At 41.9% G+C, this 15,322-nt stretch overlaps 1 long non-coding RNA gene across 3 annotated transcripts; it reads left to right on the top strand.

Moving 5' to 3' along the window:
• The first annotated feature begins 429 nt into the window (after positions 1 to 429).
• Positions 430 to 8,869, top strand: LOC118311689. 3 transcript variants are annotated; one of them, XR_004794049.2, is made up of 5 exons: positions 430 to 634; positions 4,927 to 5,023; positions 5,690 to 5,827; positions 7,481 to 7,559; positions 8,025 to 8,869. It is a non-coding gene; the product is annotated as an uncharacterized LOC118311689 (long non-coding RNA). The 3 variants fall into 3 exon arrangements; XR_007030762.1 differs by having other exon boundaries at positions 5,690 to 6,717; XR_007030763.1 differs by having other exon boundaries at positions 5,690 to 7,559.
• The last annotated feature ends 6,453 nt before the right edge of the window (positions 8,870 to 15,322 follow it).

The following is a 15,322-nucleotide window of genomic DNA, read 5'->3' as shown; positions in this document are numbered from 1 at the left end:
TATGACCATAAAGACAAAAGAAAAAACTAAACGGAAATTGAATCTCACAGACATTCATTATAATTACACACCAAACAACAATGATGAAGATTTTTCCCTTTTGAAAGCTGTTCTTTGAAGCCTTGGTTATAAGATAAAACAATCCAAAACATTCTTACTAATGTGAATCAAAAGTTATGAATATTTTTCTACAAATGAGTCCTTCGATTTTTCAACCCAAAAAGTCACTTATGCCATTCTGCAAAGCAGTTCCTGTCTGCAGTGACAGTGACAGTGTCGGTAGTAGTAGGAGTAAACAGGAGGAGTGAGAGGTCCTGTTTTCAGTGTAAAATCTTTGTTTTTTTCCACCAGTCGACAACACAGCGCCTGATTGGCACAAGTCTGTAACAGGGCCTCTGATTGGTCAAGTGGATCTAAAACGGGCGGCTAGAAGTCCGCGAACAACAGCAGTAGCCTTTAACGTCTTGAAAAAACGTGATACAAATTATCATTAAAGTCATTCAGTGTTGGATTTATCATCATGGACATGTTGTACAAAGTCTCCGAGAAGACACTGGAGTTCCAGGCCGCGCTACAAATCTTCTGAAGGGGGGCCACGGTCGCACGGAAGTCCTGCATCTCGTCAAAACAAACCGTAAGTTGCTGGTTTAATGTGATGAGGACTTTTATAACGTGACGCATTTTCTGTCGCATGCGGCAAGTTGAGCTAAATCTGATTTGCCAAACATAAGCTGTGAGAATAGTGACGTTACGACCACGACAACAACAACAACAACAACAACACTTCTAGTACACGTCATAGTTTGCGTGTATACTATATGAGCCCTGTGGACAGTTAAGGATCTCCTGAATCCCATGTTCATCAATCTGCTCCACTCCCCTCCTCTTCTTCCCTCCTCCTTTTGCCCACTTTTTTCACAGGCTCACACAAGCTGATATTTTAAAAGAATTCTCTGAGTATTTTTCAGACGTCGTTTCTCATACAACATGATTTTATCCAATTGACATCCAGATGGAAACCCTTATATCAAACAATCAAATTCAAGATTTAGTGCCAAATATCATAATGGAGCTTTCTTTGGGCGTTATACTACATGATATAGAAAAAAACTTGCTGCGCTGTTGCCATGTTTCAGTTAATATCTTTGCTTCGTGAGAAACTCAAATGTTGTATGGACCGATATATTTGCACAGCAGATAGTAGTTGTCGGGTAAATCACTGAAAGTGTCTGAATTGATTAATTTAGAAAAAGGTGCCTCTGTAGGAGGGCCAATAAGCCTATGAGTTCATCATCTATATGCTGAATAGACTTTGTGTTGCCATCTTTTTTTGATCTAATTCTATTTGCTTTTTGTTTTTTACTGGATCTCAAGCCACAATAATTGCATTTTCCATTTACTGGATTGGGCTCAATTCCGTGTCGAACGGCGGCTTATAAGAAGTCAAGAGAAACTCCTGCGAGAGACACTTCAGCACAGAAAGAGCCAGAGATTAAGACTCAAATACAATACGGCGTTCAGTCTCAGGATAACAATTTAATATAGTTTACAGACTCGGTGGGTTTTATAACCCGGCTGTCTCGAATCCTTTCTCTCCAATCACTGTCATCAGTCCCCTGCTGATGCGGGCGGTGGAAAATACAGACCACAGCTGTTTCTTTAATAGTGGCCGTGAAAGGATGGGCAAACAGAGCTGTCAATAAAACCATGGGCGGGGAAGGAGGAAATTATAAATGGCCGCTGAAGGAGTTTAAATAAAGAAATGGTGCCGGCGAATAAAAAAGGAGCAATTGGTCCATAATTACTGCCGCAATAAATCCCATTGAAGCGGACACTTAAAATGGTTTCCTCTAAAAGTGGTTGAAAGAGAACACTCCCAGATCCTGGGGTGTGATCCAGATGGTCCCTTAGAAGAAATTGGGCAGTTTATTCATAGTTCACTAATAAACGCATAATTGTTTATCATGTTTTATTCTTACAAACATGTACACATCTTTTAAAGAATGAGCCTTTTATTGTGTTGGTGGAGCTATGAGTTAACCTGAACAGCCCCCAGCAAATCCAGGCCCAGCCACTGTACAGTACAGTATACTGTACCACTGCCTGGAGCTTCTTCTTTTTCTAAATGGCCAATTTATTACATTTGCTCCAAAGGTTTATGGTTCTCAAAGGATGAATCCTAATCTCCCTGGAGCCCTGTGACTAGTGTACTGTGTGAGAGTGTCTGAGGCTGAACACTGATGGCCGATTTTCCTTAACATTTGCTGAGATTGTCTGATATTTTTTTCTCCCCCTATTAGAAAACAAGATGTGACATCTCTTATAAAAAAAAAAACCCAACTCAATAAGCAGTTTGGCTTCAAAATTAACTATTATTATATAAAAAAGAAAATCTGCTGTTGTAACACTCAGCTATTGCAGCTATTACTCTCTGGCTCATATGAGTTTTGACGTCCCCTCAAAGAAGGTTTCTTTGTAATTTTTGATGATCTTTTGAAAATGTAATGGCTATTTTATCTTTGAAATCTGTCCTGTCACTAATCCACAAAAGTCCCATAGCAAGAGTTTTAGTAAGGTGGTCATTCAATCCAACACCATGTGGTTTCGTTATGTCTCGTAGTATTTTAGACTCTCATTTGCTCTTTTTCTTCTACTACTGATTTAAAACTACTACACTACTATAATACCATAATACACTCCCTGTCTAATGATGGCAATAGTTAAATTACACACACACTCACACACACACACACACACACACACACACACACACACACACACACACACACACACGCACACACACACACACTTATCTTTTTGTATAACATTTCTCTTTATTTGGAAACAGGGTGTAGTATTGATATGGCTATAGGAGGTGTGTCCTTGAGAAAGGTCATCTTTGACTGGGTTTGAAAAAAGGGGTTATTGAAAAGATGGTCGATTTTGGCCTGTCTTGTCATATAATTCTTTTTTTCACAACTCCTCCTCTTTCCTCCCTCCCCGCTGAAATCAAAGATTTGAAACAGTGAAAGGACATCTGTCACTTGCACAAATCCAAAGAGAGCGATTCCTGCTCGGTTTGTTTTGTTGCCTTCTGGTTATTGAAAAGTAATTTGATCTGGAGTCTCTGATCGATTGGTGACTCCATGTTCAATCTCTGCTCCTGCCGCAAAAATATCGAAAGGTACATTTATTTAGAAATGAGCTCTTTCACAGTACAGGGTATCGCCATTTATACTACAGATCCGGACGCAGTGGTTGTGCTTTTTTCTAACGGCTGACCTTAAATCATAACCAATAAACCATAAATCAATAATCCTGTATAAGTATAAAAAATGCCCCTGAGAAAAAATATTTTTAAGTGCATGTGAATGCATCAAGACCTGTTTTCAGCTGGAATGAATTTATTTGGAAGGAGACAAACTCGTGACTCTTGTGTAAAAAACATTACAATAATGACAATGTATTTTATTTATAGAGCACTTACTTAAAGTATACTTAAAGATGCTTTGCACAGAGTAAAATATTTTCAAATATTATAAATACTCCAAAAGTATAAGTGTGTATAAAAGTATATATGAACAGTACAACAAATAACTTGGGACATTAAAACCAAATGTTAAATACTGTTCTAGGTAGTGAAAAGCTTTGTACTGTTAATGTTCCAGTGGGACGGGAGCAACGATGGAGGAAACCCTGTCACACGGTCAGGTCCAGAGCTGACTCCTGAATCATAGCGGCGAGAAGAGGCCGACACTAATTCAGCAGAGACTGTGGGAAGGTGCGCGTGGCGGTGGAGACGGGCGGAGAGGTAGGAGGGGTCCTGCTTATGGAGGGTCTTTGTGAGAATTGAGAAGGAGATTGATGTGGATGCTTTGAGGGACAGGAAGTCCGTGATGGTTCTGAACCTCACTTGAACTCACCTGAGTGTCAGATTTTTAAAACGCCAGGGAAGATTTCGTAGACCGAACATCAGCTAAAGTGACATAACACTTGTTGCATGATCGCTTTGCTCTCCTCTCTTAGTTCTTTCTCTCAGCTTGACCAGTCTTTCCATGAACAACCCCACTCTGAACTCAGTCCTCTCTGAGGAACACACCAGCCCGCAGGGCAGATCGTGTCGGGGCCTCGAGTACAAATATCCGCTGGAAAAAAAACAACAACAGAACCTTTGATCATTGTTTTTTCCTGCAACGAAACCCCTGAAGCTTATATTTCCATCTGGATGTCTATTGGATAAAATCATGTTGTATGGGAAAAGATGTTTGAAAAATACTCACACAGCCTTTTTTTATCAGCTTGTGTGAGCCTGTGAAAAAGCTACAGTCTGAATATGACAAAATAATTGTACATTACATTTTGAGAGGATGTCAAACTAACTGTACAGTTCTATGAAGGAGAAAAATAGAAACAATGAGCTCATGACAATGAAGGTCACAAGCATATTTCATCACAGCATTATTTGATAGGCCAGTTAGAAGCTAACCTAATAACTGTCCAATCAGATAACAGGTTTTATGTAATGAACGACTGCTCATCTTCACTCAAAACCTCAGATGCGACTGGTTATGGGTATCATGGGATGTCGTCTGAGTGTTGAACGCTAACAAGCTGAGCACTGTTCAGAGTGTCTGTGATGATTAATGTCATCATCAGCAGGATAATCAAAACTTGGGTAATGTTTAATACACCTCACTATCTGTCGGGTTGTGGATATGTGTTCATCACATATTGCTATTAGAAGAATTATTAGTCTTAGAGACATCCTTATCTTTACTTTCACAGAGTGATATGTTTAAATCCCACACTGCCTCCTCAAGGGAGCAGCAAGTGCTGTCAGCCCTTGAATTCTATTCTCTCTGGCTCTGTATTTGAAATCAAAACCGTTTGAGCGATATAATATATTACCCCTCCCATCTGGTCTAGTATCTGCAAAATTTACACGCCGCCATGTCTGAGAGAGGGTCCCAGCTGCCTCATGATGAGGTGCTGATCCTTCAGGACTTCAACAACACGTCATCAGGTATATCGAAATGAACAAACTCTGAGGTTGTTGTTATTCCTCCTGATCATTTCTCTCACTTCAAGATGAAAAAATGTATAATCATATTGAAAGAAATGTGTATTGTCTCGGGCCATTCTGCCAGCCTCAAAGATGTCTAAAAACCAAGCCCTTATTACTCACACATCACATCCACAAACTGTACACAAACTTCCAGGTCACTTAATACAAATTTAATTGTTCTTTTTTATACAGATAAATAATCAACAGTCTACTACTGAGGTTGTTTACGGAGAGACCAATAATCACCAAATTCTTCAGTTTTCTTGAACTTACCCAAAGTCAAAGGTTAATTGAGACTGAATAATGGAATAATATATAATGAAATTTATCTTATGTAATTTATCTTGCACAGTATCTTGTAGCTTTCATATGCCATAAAGGAATAACTTAAAGGTCATATTTTAAAGGTAGAATAATTAAACAGAATTATTAAATTGAGACACCAAATCACAATTTAACAAATGTTTAATAAGATATTATTTTGTATTGAATTCCTAAAATCTCAAATTTAAATGTACATTTGATTAATCTTCAGGAACCATTTTTTAAAGGCGATCACTTACTGATTATAATAATGTTCTGAAATAATAACTCCGGTGTTGTACATTCCCTTGTACTGTTTAGGGATTCTTCGGCTCTGAGCATCACTCACTTTTGAACACCTCCACTGCAATGCATGCTGAGATGACTCCGGCTCCCTGCCCCCAGACAAGGAACAGATGGGCGAAGAAAATTAACGAGTCAGTGAACTAGGTCCTGCAGGTACAGTATATGCTTGACTTGGCTAATGGCTGACTGACTGGTTTCACGGGCACCCATCCTTCATCTAATATCAACATTTGTACAGTTCAGTATAACAACTTTCAAATCTTTCTAATTGTATATAGAATCAGAATCGGAATCGTGTTTATTGCTGAGTAGGTTCTCACGGACAAGAAATTCGCTTTGGTGATTGGTGCATAACAAACATAGTAAATAGTGAATAAAAAAGAGTGAAAAATAAATGAATAAGGGGAGGATAAGCCAAATTAATTTAAACCCCCCAAAATGCAAGCACTGTAAGTACAAGGGAAGAGCAACTGTGCAATAAACATGTATAAAAAGTAAAACTATTCAGAATTTGCTATATGACAAATTGTGCAATGTGTTGCTGAGATTAGAAAATATGTGTGAAAAATGGGTCTTTATGACCTTTAATAATATTGAAGGTTTTCTACAAACACTACATTTTTTGTCTGTACCATCTGTCCTGGGGGGATTCTATTTCTCAGTTTTCAAAGAAAACCATGCACTAGATTATGTTTTCTTAGTATCCACAAGAAATTTAATAAATCTATTTGTTTTGGTGCAATACCTGCCCTCCGCACTGACTTTCTTGCCCCATTTCCTGTGTTATTTTGTTAATACCCTCATGTGTCTTTCTTCCTGTCCCAGTGCGTTCCCTGCCTTTGAGATGACCGACCTGTTTCACTTGTCTCGTCCCTCCCAACATGTGTATCTATTCCCTGTGTTTCCCTGCACTGTTTGTCACTTTTGTCTGTTCATGGTCTGTGTTTCCCCGTGCTGCCGCTCTGTTCTCTTGTGTTTCACAGGCTCTTTTGAGTTTGGATTTTTCTGTTTGCATCTGCCTGTCAGGCAAAGCTGGAGCTTCTGTGAGTCTGAAATATCTTCAAATGCACCAGCTCCGCCTTTGTTGTGCGACTGTATTTGGGTCTCGGAATCCTTTAACCACAACAGGAACAAGGACAAATACACCCGACACATATACACCCAAATGACTTATTAAGGTGTTTGGACCATCACACGCTGCCGGAACAGCTCCACTGAGCCTCGGCATTGATTCTGTACATCTCTGAACTTTTACCGGAGGGGAGAAAGACAAAAAAAGATCCAACAGATATTCCCTCAGTGGCTGTTTTGATGATGTGGCAGAGTGCACCGTCTAACATGTCAGACATATATCTCCCACAGGTGTTTGACTGGGATCAGATCTGGTGACTGTGAAGGCCACGGCGTACGATTCACATCATTTTCATACTCATCAAACCGCTCAGTGACTCCCTATGCCGTATGGACGGGGGCAGTGTCATCCAGAGTTTTTTCTTTAATTTGTCACCATGCTGAAGTTGTAACAACCCACTACTGAGGCGGATGTGATGTTTACTCTAATGAGCAGCACGGCCGCCGCCGCCGATCACACATGAATTATGTCCTTAAACGCATAAACATTTGCCCACTCTTCCACTCGAGCTGTTTCAGAATCACATGCTGTTGAATTAAATGGAGTGCGCTAAACTGTGTAATTCTTCACCTTTTACCCTCAGCTAATGCAAACTCACCCCCTTGTCAAAACCGAAAGCATGAATATTGACTTTTTAAGCCATTATAACCACTCTATCTCCTGCTTTATTTTAGTTTCCAAAGACCTGAAGTACACCAAGGAAGCCAGGGGAATTTCAAAATGACTTTGCAGCAGCTTCAAACTTGCTGTTAGGTACTGATGCAAATGAAATTATTTCGATACATTCCAAAATGTGAGGATGTGTAAGTCTCTACAGAAAAGCGTTTATTTCATTTTGGCTGTTGTTTGGATAAGACCTAGAATTTTTCACATTTTCATCTCTGCCTCTCTGCTGTGCAGTTACATCTGCAGTTTTCACTCATGCTGTTCTGCTACACCCTCTGGCTTTGTGGGTGAAGAAGCTTGTTCTCTGTCAGTCACAGTAGAGAGCTGAGATTCAAAAGTATTATTGATCACCTTCAAGGAAGCAAAGCAGTTTTCCTCCCCCCCAAAAAATCTAAAGATTTGGTTCAACATGGAAGCCCTGAAAGATGAAGAAACAGGGGAATATATATATATATATATATATATACACATATATATACATATATGTGTATATATATATATATATATTTGTCAAGATTTCCCTAAAAAAAGTCTCTCTCTCTCACTTGGTAGCATCCAGCCTCTGGCACAAACTGAAATGTATGGACCCCCCTGCTGGTGGCCCGGCTGGATCTCCGCGATGGCAGCAGACCGGGACTCACCGAGAGACTAACGGGAGCTGGAGGGACGGAACTGATTTGGTTTCCAAAAGACGGAGGCAGTGGCCTCCCTGCTGGGCCTGCGGTCGGCCCGCCACACCAGGACCATTCTGAACGAGTGGAACAACAGACTGGACAGTGAGGAGAAGGAGATGCTGCGGGACTATTTTAATGGAACCGGAGTCCCCGACTCGGGCGACCCTTTGGTTTTTTAATAAATCATCCTGACTCACCGGACACTGCTGCTGATTTCCACATGCAAACTGGAAATGGTTTGTACAGAAACTGTGTTCTGGCCACTCACAGGAAGACGCTGAGTGAGAGGAAGGACATGGTGTGGAAGGAAAGACTACCACGGGACAGCAAGCCGGTGTGGAGACTCTTGTACAAGCCTCCACTGAACAAGAGGTCCGGAGACCTGCAGTGGAGGATCCTCCACGGGGCTCTGGCGGTGAATCTCTTTCTGTCCAAGATAAATCCCGTTGTGTCCTCCACATGTCCATTCTGTCCACACACAGACACCATCATTCACTCTTATCTGGACTGTCACAGACTTTTTAACATTTTAAAAACTGTGTTTTTCGACTGTGGGGAAAGACTGGGGGGTGCTGGCTACGGAAAACAAGATGCTAAAAAGTGGCAGTTGCTTTTGTGGTTGGTCAGGCCAAATTGTCAAATTAATAAAAGCAGGAAAGACAAGATAGGGAATGTGTCCGGACACGGGCTGACACACTTGTACGTGTCTCTGGTGAGAGCCAGAGTGAGAGTGGACTTCAGGTTCCACTCTCTGATGAGCGACATACAAGAGGTTTTAAACCAGTGGTGTTTCACCACGTCTGTGCTCAGTGAAGGAGGGAGAGCTCATCTTTCACTCTGTTTATGACCTGATTCATTCTGGTTTTCTGTTATTTTTTGGTTTTGGTTTGTTGTTGTTGTTGTGTGTGGTTTTTTTTCTTCATTTCATTTGTAGAGGACCGTGATGTTCTCTGGTAAATCTTAATAAACATTGTTTTTTAAAAATCAAAATCTCTCTCTCTCTCTCTCTCTCTCTCTCTCTCTCTCTCTCTCTCTCTCTCTCTCTCTCTCTCTCGGGAGAGCTCATCTTTCACTCTGTTTTTATGACCTGATTTATTCAGTTTTTTCAGTTATTTTGTTGTTGTGTGTGGTTTTTTTTTCTCATGTCATTTGTAGAGGACCGTGATGTTCTCTGGTAAATCTTAATATAAATTGTGTTTTAAAAATAAAAATAAAAAATCTCTCCCTCTCTCTCGCTCTCTCGCTGTGTCCATGTCTTTTGTAATATGCATTTCAGCCACAAGAGGGTAAAGTGCAGGTGATCTTTAATTTCAAAGACAACAATCTTTGAAATCATTTGGCTACTAAGGTATTGTCAGTCAGTGGTGACTTTTTTTTAATGTTTAACGTATTGAATATCCTACTGTAAATGACCACAGTTGAATCTCTGACAGCTGATATAAACAGATGTCTCTCTCACTGCTCAGCACTGACGCTTGCAGCTACACCACGGCCTCCAACTCCCTCCCTGCCTCCTCCTGCGTTAACGTTTACACTCGTGGCGTTTTCAGGGCGTTTCTCACGACGGGTTCAAGATCATCCAAATGTTTTGTATCCAATGATCTAACCCCCGTGAGCTCGGAGAGAGTGCGCGTTAAGCCACCTTTAAATCAGTTTCAGGCGCAGAGCCGCACCGCCGAGCTCCAAATGACTCCTCGAAATAAATGGATAAAGCCTTGATGTGAGTGTCCGGACTGAAATGTGTTAAGGCGAAGGCCTCGTTCCTCCCTCTCACTCTGGCATTATATCAAGCTCTGCCTGTTATCACACTGACATCTGAGAGCCCACAGATGTCTGGAAAAAGGACATTGAAGCCCTTTCCTGCTTCATGTCCAATCAATACTCTTTTCGGTTTTTCGCTGTGTAACGGATCAATGCAGCCGTGAAATAACCCAAAGAGTTCAGCTCATGCTTTTATCCACTTTCTGGTCTTAAAAAGGGACCCCCCCCCCCCATTATTACTTCCAATAACTCACTGACTTGAAATATATTTTTTTCGTCCTTAGATTTCTCTTCTGGATCTACCAGTGCAGCACAGAGAGAGGAAATAAGTCACGTAACAGCAGGGCCCCTGACGAAGAAGAGTGTGCTGCTGCTGGTGGAGTGCAGTTACCATGTCTGCGTGTCACCGGCTCTTTCACACTCTCAATATGTACGCAGGTTCATAACAGGAACTGGATGCTGTGGATTCGGTTCCTCAAGCAGAGTCATTGCTGGGAAGGTCAGCAGTAAAAAAACAAGATGCCTGTGCGGGGGATGCCGCCCCCCAAAAAAGGTAGTGAAATCCCAGATTCTCTTTGTGAAAATGCGAGTGTAATAGCGATGAATGAAGTAACAAAGGACATTTAACATAAACACTGTACATGACAGTAGCAATTGGAGCCACTTGAGTAAACTACTAGTACTTAAACTTCACTTAATACTTTTAAGGGGTGAATATTATATAATATATATACAACTGACAGACTGAGTTACTGGTTATTTGATTTTGTTTGTGAATAATGGCGGTTTTCATCACTTCAGTTGGTCAACATATAAGAAAATAAAGTTTGAGAGAGAAAATCAAATCTGATTACTTTCTCACCTTAGCACAGCCAGCTAATCGCAGCGAGAACAGATGTAAATGCTGGATTGTTGGTTTAAAAACGTTACGGACACATCCCCTTAATCTGATGTCAGAAAGAGGCAGGGGGCTTCCAACGAGTATACACGCAGCAATGTTGTGACTATTTGGAAGGGTGCCTGATCACTTTTGGCAAACTTTTTAAAATTCTTTTAAGTCGCAGAATACATACTGTATTTGAAAATATGTGAACATAACTTCTCCATAATTCATTCATTTACTTCAAATTCAAATACATTAAGCAATGCTAATGTTGACAACATCAAATTATCTTGACAACTACTTTGAAACCCATAATCCCAACATGACTAAAATTAACAAATGATCGGAAGTATTTTCTACATAATAAATTTACAATTAAAATAAAGGAAAATAATGAAGGCACAACACTTTGTCCCAATCTTCAACGATAAAAAAATCAAATCAGACAAGTATACAACACTGCAAGTTAATCAATAGAAATATGAGATCATTAACTACATTGTACTTTAACTTGATACGGACTATGACTGCAGGTGTTTTTTACATTTAATGGAGTATTTTTTACATTGATGTATTGTTTTTTTGAAATTGAATTAAACGTTGCAGTACTTCTTCCAGACAGTAACTACTTAGGAGTCAAACAGCAACAGCTATCCACTTTTATCTCACAGTTCATTGTCACTCTAAAGTAGCAGTCCTCTGCTAACGTGAATTCTCAGCTGTCAATAGAAATTGATGTTTGCTGTGCTCGACCAGATGAGGGCAGTGTATCACAGCTTTGCTGCACTGCCCGCGAGACGTGTTAATCTAGCACATCCCACACCCTGAGGAGAAACCATGCCTTCGGTGAATATTGGGAACAGATCGAAAGCCTGCTTTGAAGCATCATGTTGAGTTAACACTGACACCAGGCAGAACAGTGGGGCCGCAGCTTCTAACACTTTTATATCCACTGGCTGTTGTAGATGTGATTTGCCAGTGTATCATACAGTCTGTTACCTCTCCTCTTCTATCCCTCCCTCACATCCTCACTGTTTCTTTGATGTGATGTGGATTGTCTTTCTTCTCCTATGCACAGACGTTGTGTTGTCTTGTGCAGTTATTGTCTGCAAATTGACTATTACACGTGTGCAGAAGAAGGAGCACTATCAGGCTTTCACTGAATACGTGTTTCCTTTTTTTTTTCTTTTTTGCACATGAGCTTTATGTGCTTTAAATTGCTTCCCCGAGCACCAGCGCCTTTGCAAAAACCCTTTTTCTCGCACCATTGTTCTACGTAAGCAAATTTGTTCACAAACAGCACCTATATATACAAGTATTGAGGGCATATCGAGCATCTCGACTCATATCTGTGAGATGCTGCATCGATGAATAAATAATGGATCGTCCTTTCAAGTGCGTCTTTGAACAGCGTTGAAGTTTTTAACCCCATGAAAACTGGAGACAGCTACAGTCTCCCAGTCCATAAACCTCTTATTCCAGCCCTACCCACTCCTCCTCTCTCCGTCAACGCCCCCACCCACTGTGTCTCTCTGGAATAATGCCCCCTACTGCGTTTTCTTTCATCAGGGTGAAGTATCAGTGAGTCACAGACACAAAGATCTCTCACACAAATGCACAAATATACATAGAAGCATGCGTGCATTCAAGACTGTGCACTATTGTTCTGAGCCATACGACAGACTGTTCACTTTTGTTGTGTGACTTCGGGGTCCCATTAGGGGCCGTTTTTTTGGAAACGACACCAGACACAGCTGCGTCCTCCAGAACCCATTCATTTGCGTCCTCACGAGCACATTTGTTATATTAACAAGTGATACATGGGACTAAAAAAGGTCAAAAATCCTTGGTCTAATTTTGGCTGCATCTATGAAAAACAGCTTCACTGTGCCGCATAGGCGATGACATTGACAAGTAGCAGCCATTCAGATGAGTGGGTGAATCATACATCATTGTTACTTACAGCATGAGTTTCAACCTGCCCCTCCCCCATCCCCCCACCCCTCCACAGTTATCCATCCCAAATCTTATCACAGCCATGAGTGGTGATCTCCCAACATAGTGGAGAAAAGCCGCTGAATTAAACCTTTTGAAATATGGCTCTGTTCGTTCAATGTCCTCACATCATTAAAAGAAATACTGCCTCGAAAAAACACATTTATCAAAAGCCCCAAATCAACTTTCCGCCCCGATATAATAAAACCATTACTTTTCTGCGAAGATCTATAGTTTAAATACCGTTCAAGTAAACACTCACTTTTTCTCTGTCAAAAAAAAAGGCAGACATAGGGGAAGACAAGAATCCATGAGATTATAAAAGCTTTCTCATCTCATCGGGAATATTTTTGGCCATGCAGTTTAAAAAGAAAGTATTTGTATTCCACTTAATCAGACGAGAAACCTTCACCTTTCTGTCCATCTGACAGAGGGATCTGTGTCCAGCATGTCCAGACGATGTCTAGTCCTGAAGGAAATAAAGTGAGGTTGTTTGACCTGCACTTGGTGTTTAGACTCACTGCTTCAATATAGAAGCTTTGTATAAACGACCCACTCTTTCTGGAACCTTCTGCAATTAAATCAAGAATTGCAAAATTTTGTCTTTCTCAGGAAATCTGCTCTTCTGGCTGCTGATATTGGGGAGTATTTGAAGATGTTGATGCGTTAACCTCGTTGAGTTTCATTATGTTTTGCACTGGTTTTATTTATTTGTATGGTTCTTGACAGCCCAGGGGTTGTTTTGAGGCTTAAAACAACCCCTGGGCTGTATAAAAAAGATTATTAATACGAGATAAATAGAATATATTTTCGATCCAATAAATGACTAAACTTGTTTTATTTTCTTCATATAAATAGCGTTATTGGAGTTCATATTCATTTCACAATGCTCTTCTTGTATAGCATGTCTACACGTTTGGATACAAGAAGTGAAAAGCCTCTGGCAGCGTCTGAATATCAAATAGGGAGTAGACTAATGAATGAATGAATAATGAAGAGATTTATGGCATCTGCATGTTTTGGACACAGAACTGGGTCTTGGCTCTGAGATCATCTTTACAATCGCAGCGAAGCGGAGGTATGCTAACAGAAGCGGCTAGCCGCCGCTAACACTTCCCCTTCGCTTTAACAGACGTACAGTACAGGTATGAAGCTAGTTAGCATGTGTAGCCTAATTAAGCTAAATGGAAGAAGAGGTTTGTGTCCAATGTGCACTGCGTTTATTTACATCAGCAGCTCCTAGTTAAAAAATATCTAAAGTTTAGCGATGTTGTTGCTCTAGCGGGCTAGCTAAACTTAGAGTCGGCTAACGGCTAGTTAGCCTGCGAAAAAGACTGGCTGTCGAGAGACATGAAAAATGCAAAGTGGCAAAGTTTTCATCTTTTGAAAAAGAAAAAATACGTAATGAAATGAAAAATTAAAGAACATTTAGAAACATTGAATTTAGTTTCAAATGAAACAGTGTAAATTCAATGTGTTTGACTCATGGTTGGATAAAACAGGACATTTGAAGATTGTCACTTTGATTTGATTTTGATGTCATTTTTTAACAAATCCAAATGGAAAATAAGCACACTATAGTAACCACGTGACGTCTTGTAAACACGCTGAGCCAAGTGGACCCCTCGTCCGTTTGCATTCAGTTCTCTCTCATCCTGTGACCAAAGGGGGCCCCTCTTTATTTGGGGCTAACTGAATGTGAGCCCCTGTCATGACCACGGTCCGACACTTTGACAGGTACAGTGAATACAGCCCCTCTCTCTCTCTCCCCCCCTCTCTCTCTCTCCCTCTTTCTCTCCCCCCCCTCTCTCTCTGTCTCTCTCCCCCCCTCTCTCCCCCCCTCTCTCTCTCTCCCTCCCCCTCCCTCTCTCCCCCCCTCTCTCTCTCTCCCCCCCTCTCTCTCTCCCTCTCTCTCCCCCCTCTCTCTCTCTCTCTCTCTCCCTCTCCCTCTCTCTCTCCCTCTCTCTCCTCCCCTCCCCCTCTCTCTCTCCCCCCCTCTCTCACCCCCCCCCTCTCTCTCTCTCTCCCCCCCCCCCTCTCTCTCTCCCCCCCTCTCTCTCCTCCCCTCCCCCTCTCTCTCTCTCCCCCCCCTCTCTCTCTCTCTCTCCCCCTCTCTCTCCTCCCCTCCCCCTCTCTCCCCCCCCCCTCTCTCTCTCTCTCTCTCTCTCCCCCTCTCTCTCCTCCCCTCCCCCTCTCTCTCTCTCCCCCCCTCTCTCTCTCTCCCTTCCCCCCCTCTCTCTCCCCCCCCTCTCTCTCTCTCCCCCCCCTCTCCCCCCCCTCTCTCTCTCTCTCCCCCTCTCTCTCCTCCCCTCCCCCTCTCTCCCCCCCCCCTCTCTCTCTCTCTCTCTCTCTCCCCCTCTCTCTCCTCCCCTCCCCCTCTCTCTCTCTCCCCCCCTCTCTCTCTCTCCCTTCCCCCCCTCTCTCTCCCCCCCCCTCTCTCTCTCTCCCCCCCCTCTCCCCCCCCCTCTCTCTCTCTCTCCCCCCCCCCCCCTCTCTCTCTCTGTCTCCCCCCCTCTCTGGTGCGCACCAAAGCGGCG

The sequence above is a fragment of the Scophthalmus maximus genome, chromosome 5 (genome assembly GCF_022379125.1).
Source record: "Scophthalmus maximus strain ysfricsl-2021 chromosome 5, ASM2237912v1, whole genome shotgun sequence".
Lineage (NCBI taxonomy): Eukaryota > Metazoa > Chordata > Actinopteri > Pleuronectiformes > Scophthalmidae > Scophthalmus > Scophthalmus maximus.
The sequence above is the reverse complement of the archived record's forward strand: the minus strand, read 5'-3'. Positions and strand labels throughout refer to the sequence as shown.